Genomic DNA, 16,019 nt, shown 5'->3' with positions numbered 1-16,019 from the left:
GAAAATTTATCAAGCGTAATTGCATAATGGCCATTACAATGAATTCCAAAATATTCACGCAAACATACAAAAGAACAAAAACGTAGCCAAACACTTTTACCATTTATTAGTCAAAAGAGAATAGCATTTTAAACTTTTGTCCAATGCATAAACCCTAAAGGTTTTCAAAAGACAATAAAATTCATATTCCTAACCTAGTTCATTCATAGTTAAGTGGCTGTCATAGGCCCAGAATTCCGAATAACTTTAAAAAAAACTTGTATCTTGGATCTTTGAAATGTACCTTTGATTTATAAGGGCTTATAATTGCATCAAATCATCAAAACATGTGACCAAAGCTTCGATATTTGATGGCTTTTTGAATGCACACAAGATTGTTTGTGTTTACTACATCACTGAGATTTTGGCAGAAAGAAGTATCAAAAACCCCAAAAAAAAAAAACCAAAAAAACTAAAAGTTGTGAAATGTGCACTAAGAGAAACCCACTAAAAAGTCATAAGCTATAGTTCTACACTTATTATTTGTGAGATGAATCTAATAGCAGAATGAGACTTTGTAGAACATTTTCTTATTATCCAAAAAATGTATTCTGTGGGGTTCCTGGACTTCTCTAGCAGGGAAGAGGGCTCTAGTTTTTCATGTCCTGAGGCTTTTTCTCTAAAGTTTCACTAGGTAAGATATTGTATGTGATGTAATCCTGAATCAAAACTTATTAACTATGTTTCTGGTGAAGGAAAGAAGAGCATTCCTTTGATGAAAGAAAAAAAAAATTAGCAAGCAAAAACCAATCTGAATGTAGGTAGGCCAGATCCCAAGTGGTTACTTACTACAAAATCTGGAAAGAACAAGAATCTACCACTCTTAGAAGAAATTCTATTTAGAGAGAGGCCATATAACCCAAAAAGTAAACCAGGCTTGATAGAGGTCCAAAATATAGAAATTCATATTTCTAATCCTGGCAGACAACCAATGGATGTTTTCCTATCCTTGGTGATTTTAATCTTAAGTAACCACAAAGGAAATATCCTGAGTAATGGCACCATACATGTCAAATGCTCATGGCAGCATTAGATGTTTTTGAAGAATTTACTTTTCTACTAAGAACAAAATCACTACTTTAATGAAAAGTGTATTGACTACCTGATATTTATGAGGGATTATGTTACATACTAGGGGATTAAAAATGACTAAACATAGTTATCACCTTCAAGGATCTTATTCAGATGATGTCGGTTCCTTAATTAGCTTTTGCTTTGGTCATTTTCATAGATTTTTGCAGAATTTTGGACTAGAGAAAAGACCTAGGAGGTAACAATTTGATATGGATAGACAGTCAGGAGTCTGATGTTCTATTCCTGCCTTTCTGATCCTTGAGTAAGTCATTTAACCTTTTATGGCTCAATATTCTTGCCCGTGAAATGACAGGGTTTGACCCAAGGATTTTTTTCTTTCTTTTTTTTTTTTTTTTTTTGACTCAAGAATTTCTCTTTTACCACTGTTCTTTGCTTACATGAGCCCTTTTCCTAAATCCCTACAGTTCTCCTGTCCGTTACTGTTACTAAGAAGTATCTGATCCACATATTCTTAATTAGGGATATTATGTGTCAGTAATTGAATCTGGTTACACTTATTCATAGAAGATAAAGACATTTCAGGTCCTAAATGACTTTCATTTTACCTCGGTGTAAAGTCCTCTATTCTCCAGGGTATACATGATTGACTTGTTAAAAATGACATTCCTTCATTCACTCTTCAGGAATTCCAATTACTATGAATAATTAAAATCCAATATATGTTATAACCTGAGAAATTATTTGGACCCAAGTCTCGAAGGCACAGACCTGTGCACTCTACTGAAACCCCTTGTGGTGCCAAATCAACAGCCATATCATAGATGTAACTGTGGATCAGTGGTCCACTGAAGGTATTCTGTGACTGACACGTCCTTGTAGTAATTATGGCAGAATGCAGCTTCTATGGTAATGAAATAACAGAAGAAAATATACCACAACAGAATTCCTCAGAACTATCCCCTTAATAATGTTGCTTTCTGTTGGGAAAAAAAAAAAAAAGACTTCACTGTCTAAACTTCTCCTTAGACAGCGGTGTTCTCCCCTCCGGACGTTATAACCTACATTTTCCCCTGTACCAAACAAAGGAAAAATACAAGTGAAGAGCTGTTAACCAAAAATGCCCATCTTGAGAGTTAACAGTTAGGACCTCACCCACTTTGTCGGAGGCTTGCCAATTCCCACAATACAGTCTGTACACTTGGAAACATTCCTGCAAACTCAGTTTATGATCTATTCAATCAAAGCCAGTTGGCAATCACCCAGGGAGAATGTTTCTTACGGGCCTTCACTAATGTCTATTATCGTCTATAATCATCTCTCCCGGGCTTCTCCTGTTCTATTATAGTCAGGATCTGCCTTTTTCTTCTTCCCTGTAATTAGGGACCCTGATTTAATGCAATATTTTGAGGTAAACACCTGTCAAAATAAAGGTCTTATGATTACATGACATACTATTACCACATAAGCTGTACTATTTTCACGTGGCTTTTTACTGCCACATCCACAATTTCAATTCTGCCGTGGCTTCTCCTGACTTTATCCAAGGGATGGGTAAGTGGTGAGAGGCAGTTAAGAAGCAAAGTCAAGGTCAACTGAGGAAGACCCTGAAACTAATCTCCAGTACTGCCTAAAACGGTATCCCTGCCATGACAAAAACCAAGTTTGGGATTTCACAAAGAAATGCTCTGGGGCAGGCATCTGAATGGGGAAAAACACAGTTCCCAGAGATGTTTATTCTATAGTTTACAGTGCCAAAGCAATGAACCTTTTGGTGTCAAGAATCAGTTTTCTTAACAAAGATTTGATTCTTTTAAAAACTTTTTTGTTCATCTTCTTCTTCTTCTTCTTTTTTTTTTTTTTAAAAGATTTTATTTATTTATTTGTCAGAGAGAGAGAAGCGAGAGCAAGCACAGGCAGACAGAGTGGCAGGCAGAGGCAGAGGGCGAAGCAGGCTCCCTGCCAAGCAAGGAGCCCGACGTGAGACTCGATCCCAGGACGCTGGGATCATGACCCGAGCCGAAGGCAGCTGTTTAACCAACTGAGCCACCCAGGCATCCCTTTTCATCTTCTTATTTGCCTCTGGTTATGATACAGAATGGCACCTGAACTGCAGATCAGGGAGTTAAAAACAACAACCAAAAACATATATATACACACACACACACACACACACACACACTTTTATTGTAGCTAAAATTCCTGTGTGGTCTAGAAGAAACGAGATAAGTCTCTTAGTGTAGAGCAAAGGAAGAGACTCCTTTGAAATGACCTGGCTACTAAAGTTGCAGGGAGAGATGCCAGGAGTAAAGACCTGCTAACTCCGCTCCACTGTACCTCCCTTCCCTGACCCCAGAGGGTTTCTGGGCAGGTCCTGTGGTACAGGACAGACTGCTTAAGGCTTTTAACACAAAAGGTCAATACTGCTTACAGTCGAGTCCATAAGTAAGCAAATCATCCCCCAAGCAAAGTCTGTTTTCTGTAAACCCCTGCCTTGTTGTGTTCCTTCCTACTCTCCTTCCCTTTCCTGAGCCATCTTACTCACACTTTCCTCATCCAACCTTGCTCTGAGAGAAGGGCTCATGATTTAGCCTTCTTATTTACATGAACTATTCCCTTCAGGATTTATCATTTGTGCTTTTATGTCTAGGAGTAGAAAGTTTAACATCTGATTAAAGAAATTTCAAGAACTGGATACAGGAATTGGGAGGGAAGAGTGGGCTTCTATGAGCCTACATATGTTAGTGGGACTCTTCATATGGAAACATGGGGAAGATGAAATTTAAAAAAATTAAAAAAAAAAGCAATCATTTTCCCACTTCTGGAAAAATGAAGCTTATCTTTCAAAATCATCAGTCATTATACAGAAATAAACTTTTTCTCCTTTTCCATTTTCTTTCAAGTTTACTTCCTATGATTTTTATAATACCCTTGTGTGTCATTTAGGTATTAAAACCCCCATTTTATAGATGAGGAATTTGAGGACATAAGGTTAAATAGCTTAAAGACTATTCTGAGAGAACAAGGATAAATTTAACTCTGACAAGATGAATGAATATTTTAATGGTCTCTCAGTTACATCGTAAAGTATAAGTTGAGTTCATAAACAATGAATTTGAAAACTTGTAAATAACATAGTACAGAAACAGCAGTCTGAATAGCATTATTCATTCCAGACCTAGGGACTGAATGCCTATTTTAGGATAGGCGCTAGAGATAAAGAGATGAAAGTCACAGTTCTTAACTTTCTGGAGCGCTCTAATCAGGCAGAGAGAACCATGAACAGACCATTGAGGATACACTGGAAGTGTTATGCCAGAAACCCTTTTGTCAGGTTCAGAGAAGACCTCAACGGAGGTGCCCCAACCTGAGCCTTGATGGTAAAGAAGCATTTAGCTAAAAGAATGGGAAGTAGAAGGGTAAATTCAGACAGAGTGTAAAATATGAATCAATAGCTATAATTTTGAAAAAGCATGTCTTCTATGAAAAAGATTCTCCCTGACTGAGCCCTTAGTTTTGTTTTGTTTTCCAGGTTAAAATGAGGAAAACATATCTGTTAAAAAAAAAAAAAATCACCTGGACATCTGAATGGCCAATTATAAGCAATGGAATTGTAATCAGTGCTAAATATATCAGGCAAATGGGAAGTCAAGTTTCTTACAAACTAAGAAGGGTTCATCTGTTGCATGCATACATGACAACTGCGCTTTAGGGCAAAGATGGTAGCAAAGCAGATTTAAAAAATACTTTTTATTCAAATTCAATTTAGTTAACATATACTATATTATTAGTTTCAGGAGTAAAATCCAATGATTCATCAGTTTCATAGAACACCCAGTGCTCATTACAACAAGGGCCCTCCTTAATGCTCATCTCGAAATTAACCCACACCCCAGCCCACCTCCCCTCCAGCAACACTCCATTTGTTTCCTAGAGTTAAGAGTCTCTTAAGGTTTGCAAAGGGGAAGTTATCACTTAATTGCCCATGACCAAGTCAAGAGCCACCCCTACTCCACCCTCTCCCCAAGCAGGGTAATGAGGAATGCTTCCCTCAGGAGACTCTTCAAGCTCTCTCCAAACAGACTTATTTTCTGACTTTTCAGTTTTTCCTTTGAGGCAAAGAGAAAAAAATTTAAAAAGCTGAAACTGCTACATAAAGCAATGCTGTGTTTCCTGATTGTTCTACCAAAGAAGAACTAAACCGCCTTTAAAAATGTATTTTTTTTCTTGAGAGGTGTTAAGAATTACAAATGATTCTCCTAAAACAAAGGTAGGATAGTCTAACATATAGAACTAAGGCAGGAGAAGAGAAGTCTGAAAAAGTCTAATTTTAATCCTGCAAATGCCAACATACATAGATGGGTGATAAATTTGGCCCTTTAAAACCACAATTCCAATTTACCCTCTTTATGGAGATTTCTGTGAATTAATCAGAATGTGTGTAAAAACATTTTCACTCCTTAGAATAAAGATCATGTAGATGCATGATTTGTAAGTGTGAAGTATCACAACTATTTTTCTAGGTTATTTAACTTTCATTGTGGATAAAAATATATATTTTTGGCACACTGATTACAGTTCTCCTGGTTATAATTGTCTTTTGGTTCCAGTTAGCTTACAAAATTCTCCCTATGGAACATTTGGGTATTCATAAATGACAATGGAGCAAATAAAACCCCATGATATAGGACAGAGGGTCCTCATTGTTTCATAAGCTTTATTATAAGAAGAAAATACATAAAGCTCTTTACTGTTTAAAAAAAAAAAAAAGCCCCCATAGTTGGCATGGCATGATTTTACATTTGCTTGCTTCTTTGTCTTGCCCTCTTTGTACCTCTTCTTGGAAAATAAAGTTTCTAATAGAAATAGTCTCTCTCAGCATGAAGAATGTTCTCCTTCATTCCTAAGTCCTTATTCTCACATACTGAAACAACTTTAAAGCAACAGGTTTGTCATCAGTCCAATGACATGATCAGAATGGTTCCATATGTTGCTACTCTCAGTAAAAACTAGGCTTTACACCTGCACTAGGAAATGTACTCTAAATGGCCAATTTCCTCTTTTATATTCATTTCACTTGAAGACAATTTTATGGAACTTTCAAGGAAAGAGAAAGAAGACAACAAAGACGACAAGAAAAAGCTGCCAAAATGAATCCCTTCAATGCAAGGACCATACATAGAATATTTTTACAGCTCAATTGTCAACTCATTGTTTGAAAGAAGTTATAATGAAAATGCAGATACCCACTCACTTTGATAGCATTAGAAATTACTGTTGTTATAATAATAAGATAGACTAGACTATAATAGCTATTCATAGAAAGTTCCTGATAGAAAGTGGAGGATAATTTGTATTCTCTGGACATAGAATATGTAGAAAACATGACAGTCTACAATAAAATTCAACTTTCTACACTAATGAGTGAAGTGACTCACTTGAAAGAAGAGAAGAAAACAGTTTAATCTTAAAAGCATAATTTCTTGAAAATTTCCAAATAAGCCAAAGCACTTAACTAGTACAAAAGACATTTTTGAAATTCAAATGCAAAGCCACTGTAATATTGCAATATCTATATTGTTACCCACAGTTTTAACTTTACATGTATTTGTAGCAATATAATTATAAAAGTGTTAACACAAAACTTTACATGAAAACCAGCTGCATCACCTATTCTGAGCTTTGATCGTTCCTTAGGTCATTAAACCACAAGGTTAGAAACCTGTTGTCTTTTTCTGTGGTCAGTACAGAACATGAAGTAAGACCCAAAGTACCTCGATGAGGGGTGCCTGAGTGGCTCAGTGGGTTACCCTCTGCTTTGGCTTGGGTCATGATCCCAGGGTCCTGGGATCGAGCCCCACATCGGCCTCCCTGCTCAGCGGGGAGACTGCTTTCCCACCACCCTCTCTGCCTGCTGCTCTGCCTCCTTGTGATCTCTCTCTCTGTGTCAAATGAATAAAAATAAAATCTTCAAAGTACTTGGATGAATGAATGGATGAATGCTAGAAGCTACTATTTAATGAGCACTGGGCTAGACCTCTTTCATATATCATTTATTTTATCCTGTATGCATTTTACAGATGATAAAACTGAGGCCCTTATAAAACATTTTACAGATGATAAAACAGAGAGTAATCTATGTAAGGTCATGGTGCCAATAGATGGCAGAATCAGTAACCACCACTCAGCAAAATGAGCTACAATTTCCTAAACTGTAACACAGAAAAGAAAAACACTTATTTTTCTGGTGCTAATTATATGCAATCTCTAATGAGACCAAACCAATTGGGTAGGGACCAAAACGGAGGTGCCTAAAAACTATCCTCTCAGAAGCAATTAAATACATACACACATAGATGCACATGCACACACAGGGCAGAGTCACATCCTTTAGGATGCAAACCATAAAGTACCTGTCTTCTTTGAATACGATTATCAACAAAGTAATGTACATGGAACCACTGCAAGCACACACACAAACTGCTGTAACTTCAAAGGATCAAAACAGAAACATTCTTTACACATCTATATTCAATATAGAGGAAAGATTTTTTTCAGAAATTTTTAGGGTGCCTGGATGACTCAGTTGGTTAAGCAACTGCCTTCAGTTCAGGTCACGATCCCAGAGTAACAGGATCGAGTCCCACATAGGGCTCCCAGCTCCACAGGGAGTCTGCTTCTCCCTCTGACCTTCTCTCTCATGCTCTCTCTCTCGGGGTCTCTCTCCCTCTCTCTCAAATAAATAAATAAAATATTTTTTTTAAAGTTTTTTAAAAAAGAAAATTTTAAAACACATCATTCTAAATCATGCCATTGAGTAAGTACAAGGGTAAGTTCACATCCAGACCAGTTTCCTACATATACCTTCCATATGTACAACGTGTAAAACAAAAGCTGATTTCATCACGATAGGCTTGGAGAATTATAAGATGTGAAGTACTTTTTAATCAAAGAAAACACTTACATCAAGTTCAGTATGAAGTCTGTGGCAAATATATTTTAATTGCATATTAGTTCTTTGAAAATGTTCCCTTTGTTTGGTAACTATCCGATACAAAGTATTGATCAAGTTCACAGTGACACCTTATCTTGTAGCTATGCTTAATAAGCCGGTGTGCTATCCAAGACCAAGGAGTAAGCTGAAATCATTGGATCACCCTAGTCAAGGCTTACATTAAATTTATCTAGGGTTGGGGCACCTGGGTGGCTCAGTGGGTTAAAGCCTCTGCCTTCAGCTCAGGTCATGATCCCAGGGTCCTGGGATCGAGCCCCGCATCAGGCTATCTGCTCAGCAGAGAGCCTGCCTCCTTTCTCTTTCTCTGCCTGCCTCTCTGCCTACTTGTGATCTCTGTCAAATAAATAAGTAAAATCTTTAAAAAAAAATTTATCTAGGGTTCTCCTGAACCCAGACCAATTATACCCTGATATCTAGAAGTGGGGTTGTGTGTTGACATTATAGCAAAGCCCCAGATGACTCAGAGTTGTGAGTACAGCTCTGGTCCCGTCCTGTTCTGTAACAAAAGAAGAAACAAAGCCACGTGGTGACTGAGTAACTTGACCCAAGCCACACAACTAGTTGGCGACAGATGCACGACTTGAATCAGGTTTTTCTCACAGTGCCACTGTTCCTGTTAATAAGGCTAGAATCTGTTGGCTAAAAAAATACATTGACTGGCTAAAAAGTATGCATAAGATAATTCTGACTTATACTACATCCCTGTTGAAAACATTAGATGAACTTTTAATTTATCTCTGAAAATTCAAACATATTGCTAGCTCCCAGCAAGCATGAATAGATCCTCTAAAGACAGGAGACACAATGTCAAACCAAAAATCGGAGTTGATAATTGAAATATGAGCAGTGTCTGAGAAGTGAGTATAGAGTTGACACTCAATATATATTTGCTGATCTGAAATAAATGTGCTAATTGTTTTTCTCTGCTCTAGACATTAGCCATCTTCCCCTTAACAGATACACACATACATTTTGTCATACAATGGCCTCATTTCTCGTACAATTTTCCTGAGAGTTTCCAAAGCCATTATACCACCATACCAGAAAAGCTTCATGCTCCCAGGCCGTTGAAAGGAAATGACAAATAATAATGTCTTTCTTATCATCTAAAAAGAATAGGAGGCAATACAATTTAGTAAAAAGAACACCAGGTTTCTAGTTTTTCATTTAAGAATCTTGCTAGACATCACCCTGCCTAACAAGTAAAACACTGAATAGAATGAAAAAAATCAACAATTCTTGGATCCATAAGAGAGGGAAAGACACAGGACAAACCTCAGCCCCCAGGAATGGAAAGACAGACTAGCAAACACAGGGAGTCACAACTTTCCAGAGCAGAGACTCCCCAGCAGAGACTGCTGTGGGATCTAGTGCCAGTGCTGGGCTAGGAAAACCTGAACTGGTATTGACAAATTACCGAAAGTTCAGTGCTTACAACTCTGAGAGTTAAACAGTCCAGGGGGAGCCATCATAGGGGAAACCCACAATATTCTAAGACTACCTTTAGGAGCTTCGCCAGATTCATACAGTCAACAGGAGAGGAAAATCCCCAGCTTCTGGCAAAAGGAGGAGAAAAGGCACTCAGCTCGTCTTTGTCTTCTTCTTCAGATTAATTTGTTTATTTGAGCGAGAGAGAGAGAGAGAGAGAGAGAGAATGTGTATGCGCGTGAGTGGAGTGAGAAGGAGAAGGAAGGGAGCAGAGTCTCCAGTGAGCGGGGAGCCCCACACGCAGGGCTGGATCTCAGGACCCTGAGATCATGACCTGAGCTGAAATCAAAGGGAGTCAGATGCTCATTCCACTGAGCCACCCAGGTGCTCCCACTCTGCTCTTCTTAATAAGACGTGTCCTCAGGAAAAACTTGTTAAAGGAAGCCTGACCAGTTGGGGTATTACCAGTGTAATATACCCCATAATACATGGTGTAGTGGGGGGTGGGGGGGTGGGGAAGAAAATACTCCGCTCTAGCTCACTCTACCCAACCTTTTCCACCGTGGCAGGGAGGGAAAAAAAAGACAAACAACACTTGCAAGTTCATCGTCCAGAGGCATAAGATCACTAAAACAGAAATATATCTGGGAAACCCCTATTTGAAAACTAAATAGTGCACTTCTAAAATGACCCATAAGAAGAAAGTGAAAAAGTGGGGAAAAAATGCTAGAAAGTATTTCAAGATGAACAAAAATAAAAATATAGCCCTTATCAACCATTTAGGAGGCAGCAAAAGTAGTACTTAGAAATTTATAGTACTAAATGCCTATGTTAGAAAAGAGGATTCTCAAATCAATGAGGACCTTAAAAAAACTAGAAAAATAAGAACAAATTAAACCCCAAGGAAGAAGACAAGAATAAAGAATGGAGCAGAAATCAGGGAAATATGAAACAGAAAAATAGAACCAACCTCATATGAGTTTAATAAAATTCATAACCAATTAATTAGACTGATGAAGACAAAAAAGCAAAGACAAATTACCTATGTCAGAAACGAGAGGTGACACTACTATAAAGTCTACACAAAAACTATCAAGGCTTACCCAGAAAGAAATCGATAATCTGAATAGCCGTATATTTACTAAGGAAACTGTAATAAAAATGAAACAAAATGAAACAAAAAAAAAAAAAACACAAAACAACCCCCTCCCCAACTTCCTATAAAGGAAACTCTAGGCCTGGAGAGCTTCCCTGATAAATTCTATAAAACACTTCATGAAAAAATAATGTGGATTCTATAAAAACTCTTTCAGAAAGTTTAAGAGAAATGAATAGCTCCCCATTCATTCTTTGGGTGCTAAACTATTAACAAACCTGGACAAATAAATTACAAGAAAATAAAACAACAATAAATAAAAAGGACAATCTATTGTTACCAGTTGGGGTTTATCTCTGGAAAGCAAAATCGGTACGACATTAGAAAATCAATGTAATTCAACAAATTAATAAATTATAAAAAAAATGATAGAATCATTTCAATTGATGCAAAAAGAACTTTTGGTAAAATCCAACATAAATTACTGGTAAAAACTTTCAGCAAAGTAGGCCTAGCATAGAACATCCTCATCTTAATGACAGGTATTTATAAAAAATTACAGATTAACATTATACCTAATAGTAAAGGACCTAATAGTAAAGGACTTAATGCTTTCTGCCATAAGATCAGGAATAAAGCAAGTATATACCTTTCCTCTAATTCTAGTAGCATTTTCCTGGAGGTTCCAGCCATTGTCATAAGGCAAGAAAGAAATAGAAAGCATTCAGACTACAAAGGAAGAAGTAAAACCACATTTATTCATTGACAACATGACTGTCCATATTTTAAAAATCTGTTAGAATTGGCGTGCCTGGGTGGCTCAGTTGGTTACGTGTACAACTCTTGGTTTTGGCTCAGGTCATAATCTCAGGGTCATGAGATTGAGCACTGTGTTAGGCTCCACGCTCACCAGGGAGTCTGCTTGAGATTCTGAGATTTTCTCTCTCTCCTTTTCTCTCCATCCCTCCCCTCCCCCTTCACGCTGTCTCTCTCTCAAAAATAAATAAATCTTTTTAAAAATCTGCTAGAATAATTCTAATTTAACTAATTGGAATTGATTCCTGTAAGTGAGTTTAACAAGGTTGTAGGGTAAAAGATCAATTTATAAAAGTCAGTTACATAGCAATAAATAGAAAATGAAATTATAAACCCACCATGTACAATAGGATCAAATGAAATATGAAATAATTAAGGATATATGATAAAAGATGTGTATGTCCTTCGCTCTGACAACTATAAAACATTGTTGAGAAACTAAAGACCTACATAAATGGAGAGCTATACCATGTTCAGTGGTCAGAAGACTCAATATTGTTAAGATGTCAGTTTTCTCACAGAGATCTATAATTGAACACAATCCCAATAAAAACTGCAGCAACCTATTGGTGAGATAAGATGTCTCCAAAATTCATAGAAAATACAAAGCACCTAGAAGAGCCAAAACACCTTTCAAAAGAAAAAATCTAGGTATAAACACTGTCTGATTTTGACATTAATTTGTTGCAACAATCAAAATAGCATTGTATTAGTTTAAATATGGAGAGACATCCATGGAACTGAATACAGAATCCAGAAACATACCAACACATAAACAGACAACTGATTTTCTACAAAAGTGAAGAGGCAATCCCATGGAGAAATGACTATCTTTTCAACATATGGTGCTGGAACACAAGGATCTCCATATGCAAAAAAAATGAACACCATTTTTGAAAAAAAAAAATGAACACATATTCAAAAATACCTCAAAATAGACTATAAGCCTAAATTTAAAGCCTAAAGCTATAAAACTTCTAGAAGAGAATGTAAGAGAATATCTTTGTATCCTTGGATAGGCAACTATTTCTTAAATGCAATGCCCATATGCACGATCCTTAATGTAACAAATTAACAAACTTTTTTTATTTTCAATATATCAAAGTAAAAACTTCTGTTATATATACACCATTAGTAAGATAATAAAAAGTCAGGCAACAAGCTAGGAGAAAATAAAGGGAAATCGTATTTTATTAAGATCTAAGGGGTCACTCAGTCATTTAAGTGTCTGACTCTTGATTTTGGCTCAGGTCAAGATCTCAGGGTTGTGAGATCAAGTCCTTATTGAGCTCTGGATTTAGTGGGAGTCTGCTTGAGATTCTTTCCCTCTCCCACTGCCCTTTCCCCTACTTGCATGTGTTCTCTAAATAAATAAATAAATAAAAATCTTTTAAAAAAGTAAAGAACTTGTATCTAAAATATATGCAGAACTCTCAAAACTCAATAATAAGAAAACACACAGCCCATAAAAAATTTTAACAAAATGTTTGAACAAGCACTTCATCAATGAAGGTATATGGGTGGTAAATAAGCACATGGACAGATGCTCAATATCATTAGTCATTAGAGAAATGCAAATCAAAGCCACAATAAGGTACCACCATACACCTGCTAGAAAAGATAAAATTTAAATGACTGACCACACCCACTGCTGGTGAGGATATTATTGGAGCACCTGGAATGCTCAAATACAGCTGGTAGAAATGTTAACAGTCAAATCTCTTAATAAAACAGTTTGGTAATCTCTCAAAAATTTAGACATGTATCTACATATGATCTGCCCATTTCCCTTTCAATATTTATCTAAAAATGAAGCATATGTCTATATAAAGACTTATACTTGAAAGTTTACAGAAGCTTTCTTTGTAATAGCCCCAAACTGGTCATAACTTAAAAGTCCATCAACAGGCTAAAGGATAGATTGTGCTATATCCATACATAGAATAATAGTACGCAGTAAAAAGAAAGAACTTTCATTTAGCATAATGTCCTCCAAGTTCTTCCACACTTTTGCAAATGGCAGGATTTCCTCCTTTTGGAAGTCTGAATAATACCCCTTGTGTGTGTGTATATATATTTTTTCTTTATTTGTATATCCATTTGTATATCCGTATATGTGTATCTTTATCCATGCATATATAGGTATTTTCTTTATCCATTAGCCCACTGAGGGACATTAGGTTACTTCTGTGTCTTGCCTATACTTATGTGAAGAATCTAAAATAGCCAAATGCATAGAAATAAAAAACAGAATGATGGCTGCCAGGGACTGGTGTAAAGGGGAAACGGGGCAGTATTAGTCCAAGAGTGCAAAGTTCAAATTGTGCACAGTAAGTCCTAGAGATCCGGGCGCCTGGGTGGATCAGTGGGTTAAAGCCTCTGCCTTCAGCTCAGGTCATGATCTCAGGGTCCTGGGATTGTGTCCCAATCAGGCTCTCTGATCAGCAGGGAGCCTGCTTCCTCCTCCCCCCTGCCTGCCTCTCTGTCTACTTGTGATCTCTCTCTTGTGTCAAATAAATAAATAAAATCTTAAAAAAAAAAAAAAGTCCTAGAGATCTACTGTACAGCATAGAGTCTGTGTTTAGTAATCCTGAGTTATATACTTAAAATTATACTTATTTAATAATCCTGTGTTATATACTTGAAAATCCATTAAGTGGCTAGATCTTAAATGTTATCACGTAAGTAAATAAATGAAGAGGGCGTGGAGAACTTCTGGAAGTGAAGGATAGGTTTAGGGCATACATTGTGGTGATGGCTTCAAGAATTTATACTTATCTCCAAGTCTTGTCAAGTTGCAGGCGTTAAATGTATACAGCTTTTTGTATTCTAATTATACAATCAATAAAATGGTTTTTTAAAAAATAAGAACTATTGTTACACAAAGCAACATGGTTTAATCTCAAAATAATTATGCTGAGTGAAAAAAAGCCATACAAAAACTAATAGTTACTGTATGATGCGGTATATAAAATTCTTTTTTTTTTAATGTACTCTATTAAGATTTTGAAAAATGCAAACTCATAGCCTGAAAGCAGAACAGTGCTTGCCTGGGGACTGAGGAAGGGCAACAAGTAGAAGCATGAGAGAGAAATTACAAAGCAGTACACCCAAAAACTTTGGGGGCTGTTTTTTATCATCTTGATTAATGATATTTCACTTGTATATTCATTTGTCAAAACTTATCAAATTGTACACTTTAAATACGTGCAATGCACTATGTATCACAACATTTTCTTTTTTTTTTTTTTAAGTGGTATTAGTTTCTGCCAGAGACTACATTATAAATAGGGCATAAGGAGGGAGAGATGAAATACAGACTACTCTCTTAGCTTTAGACTGGAAGAGGGAGACTAAAATAGCCAGATAGAAAGTTGGGTTAATGTATTTTAAGAGGGGAGGAGTTAAGTATATTTATTTGCCACAGAAAAGAAGTAAGTGGAGAGAACAGAGTTGAAAACGTAGGAGTCAAGAGTCAGCTGATTGTGGGCTGAAAAACCTATGAAGAAAAAGAAGTCTTGAGTAGGAGGAATCTTGCAGGTACACAGGCAGGTATATTTTGTTTTGGGGGTGGAATGTGCAGGACTAGACTAAAGAGTCGGTAGAGTTTCAGTTGTTCATTCTATCTCTTCAGTTTTTGGAAAGAATGAGGTATGATGAGAGAGGTGGGCTATGAAAGAGGAATAGTGGAGTTCTGGAAGACCCACTGGCCACAGCACCGGCTACAGTGGTTGGAGAGAAATGTACATCTAGGAGCATTCATCCGTAACAGAATGGCAGACCATAAATATTTTAAGTCAACAAAATAACTATCATTTATGCATGTACACAATCGATTATTATCTACCAGTTCTTCTCTGCTCTCTCTGCCCCTAACCAAATTTCACTTCTGTGCTAATCTTTCCACTGAGCCCATGCCCTTTTCCCTCAACACACATTTTAACAAACTCTTTAATTTTATTGGGAAATACTTCTAACATACATATGAAAATAGAGAATACTTTAGTGAACAGCAATATTCTACCATCCAGCTTTATCAAATCTCAACACTATACCACACTGCCCTCACCTAACACAATCCTTAGACCAAATATAGGGTTACTGGACAAGAGAGGTTTCATCACCAGCAAACATCAACAGGCTCACTTACTTTTCACATTTCATACATTTCATGAATAATGCCCAGAGCACCTCTGAGAACTTCAGCATTCCTGTGGGTAGGCACAAATCAAATATGGCCAGAAATGGCCACTGGCAAGCTAATTAGGTGGTTCCCCTGAAATGAACCATTAATATGTTAAAGCAATGCAAATTAGATCAGAGGTCCTAGGTCCGGAAAAAAATGCTCTGGCAAAGTACGAATTTTTAATAAAAATGGTAATTATGATTCACAGCACGGATCCTATTTTTCTTTAGCATTCTTACGTTCACTGCCACTTTGGCATTGGTAAACATGGGAAGGCTAATAAAAAATATTTTTCCCTACCTCATGTAAAATTTCTGAAGCTGAAAGCACGAAGTCAGTTTCTAAAGAAAGAGCTTTATTCTTTAAGCAGCCATAAATCTTCCATTAAGTAGAAACAAAAACCAAAC

At 36.8% G+C, this 16,019-nt stretch overlaps 1 protein-coding gene across 4 annotated transcripts in view; it reads right to left on the bottom strand.

The window, feature by feature from the left end:
• Positions 1-16,019, bottom strand: part of VAV3 (vav guanine nucleotide exchange factor 3) — a 361,263-nt gene that overhangs the window by 50,560 nt on the left and 294,684 nt on the right. The window lies entirely within an intron of this gene.

Source organism: Mustela erminea, chromosome 10 (assembly GCF_009829155.1).
Source record: "Mustela erminea isolate mMusErm1 chromosome 10, mMusErm1.Pri, whole genome shotgun sequence".
NCBI classification, from domain to species: domain Eukaryota; kingdom Metazoa; phylum Chordata; class Mammalia; order Carnivora; family Mustelidae; genus Mustela; species Mustela erminea.
Note: the sequence above shows the minus strand (reverse complement) of the source record. Positions and strands in the feature narration are given on the sequence as shown.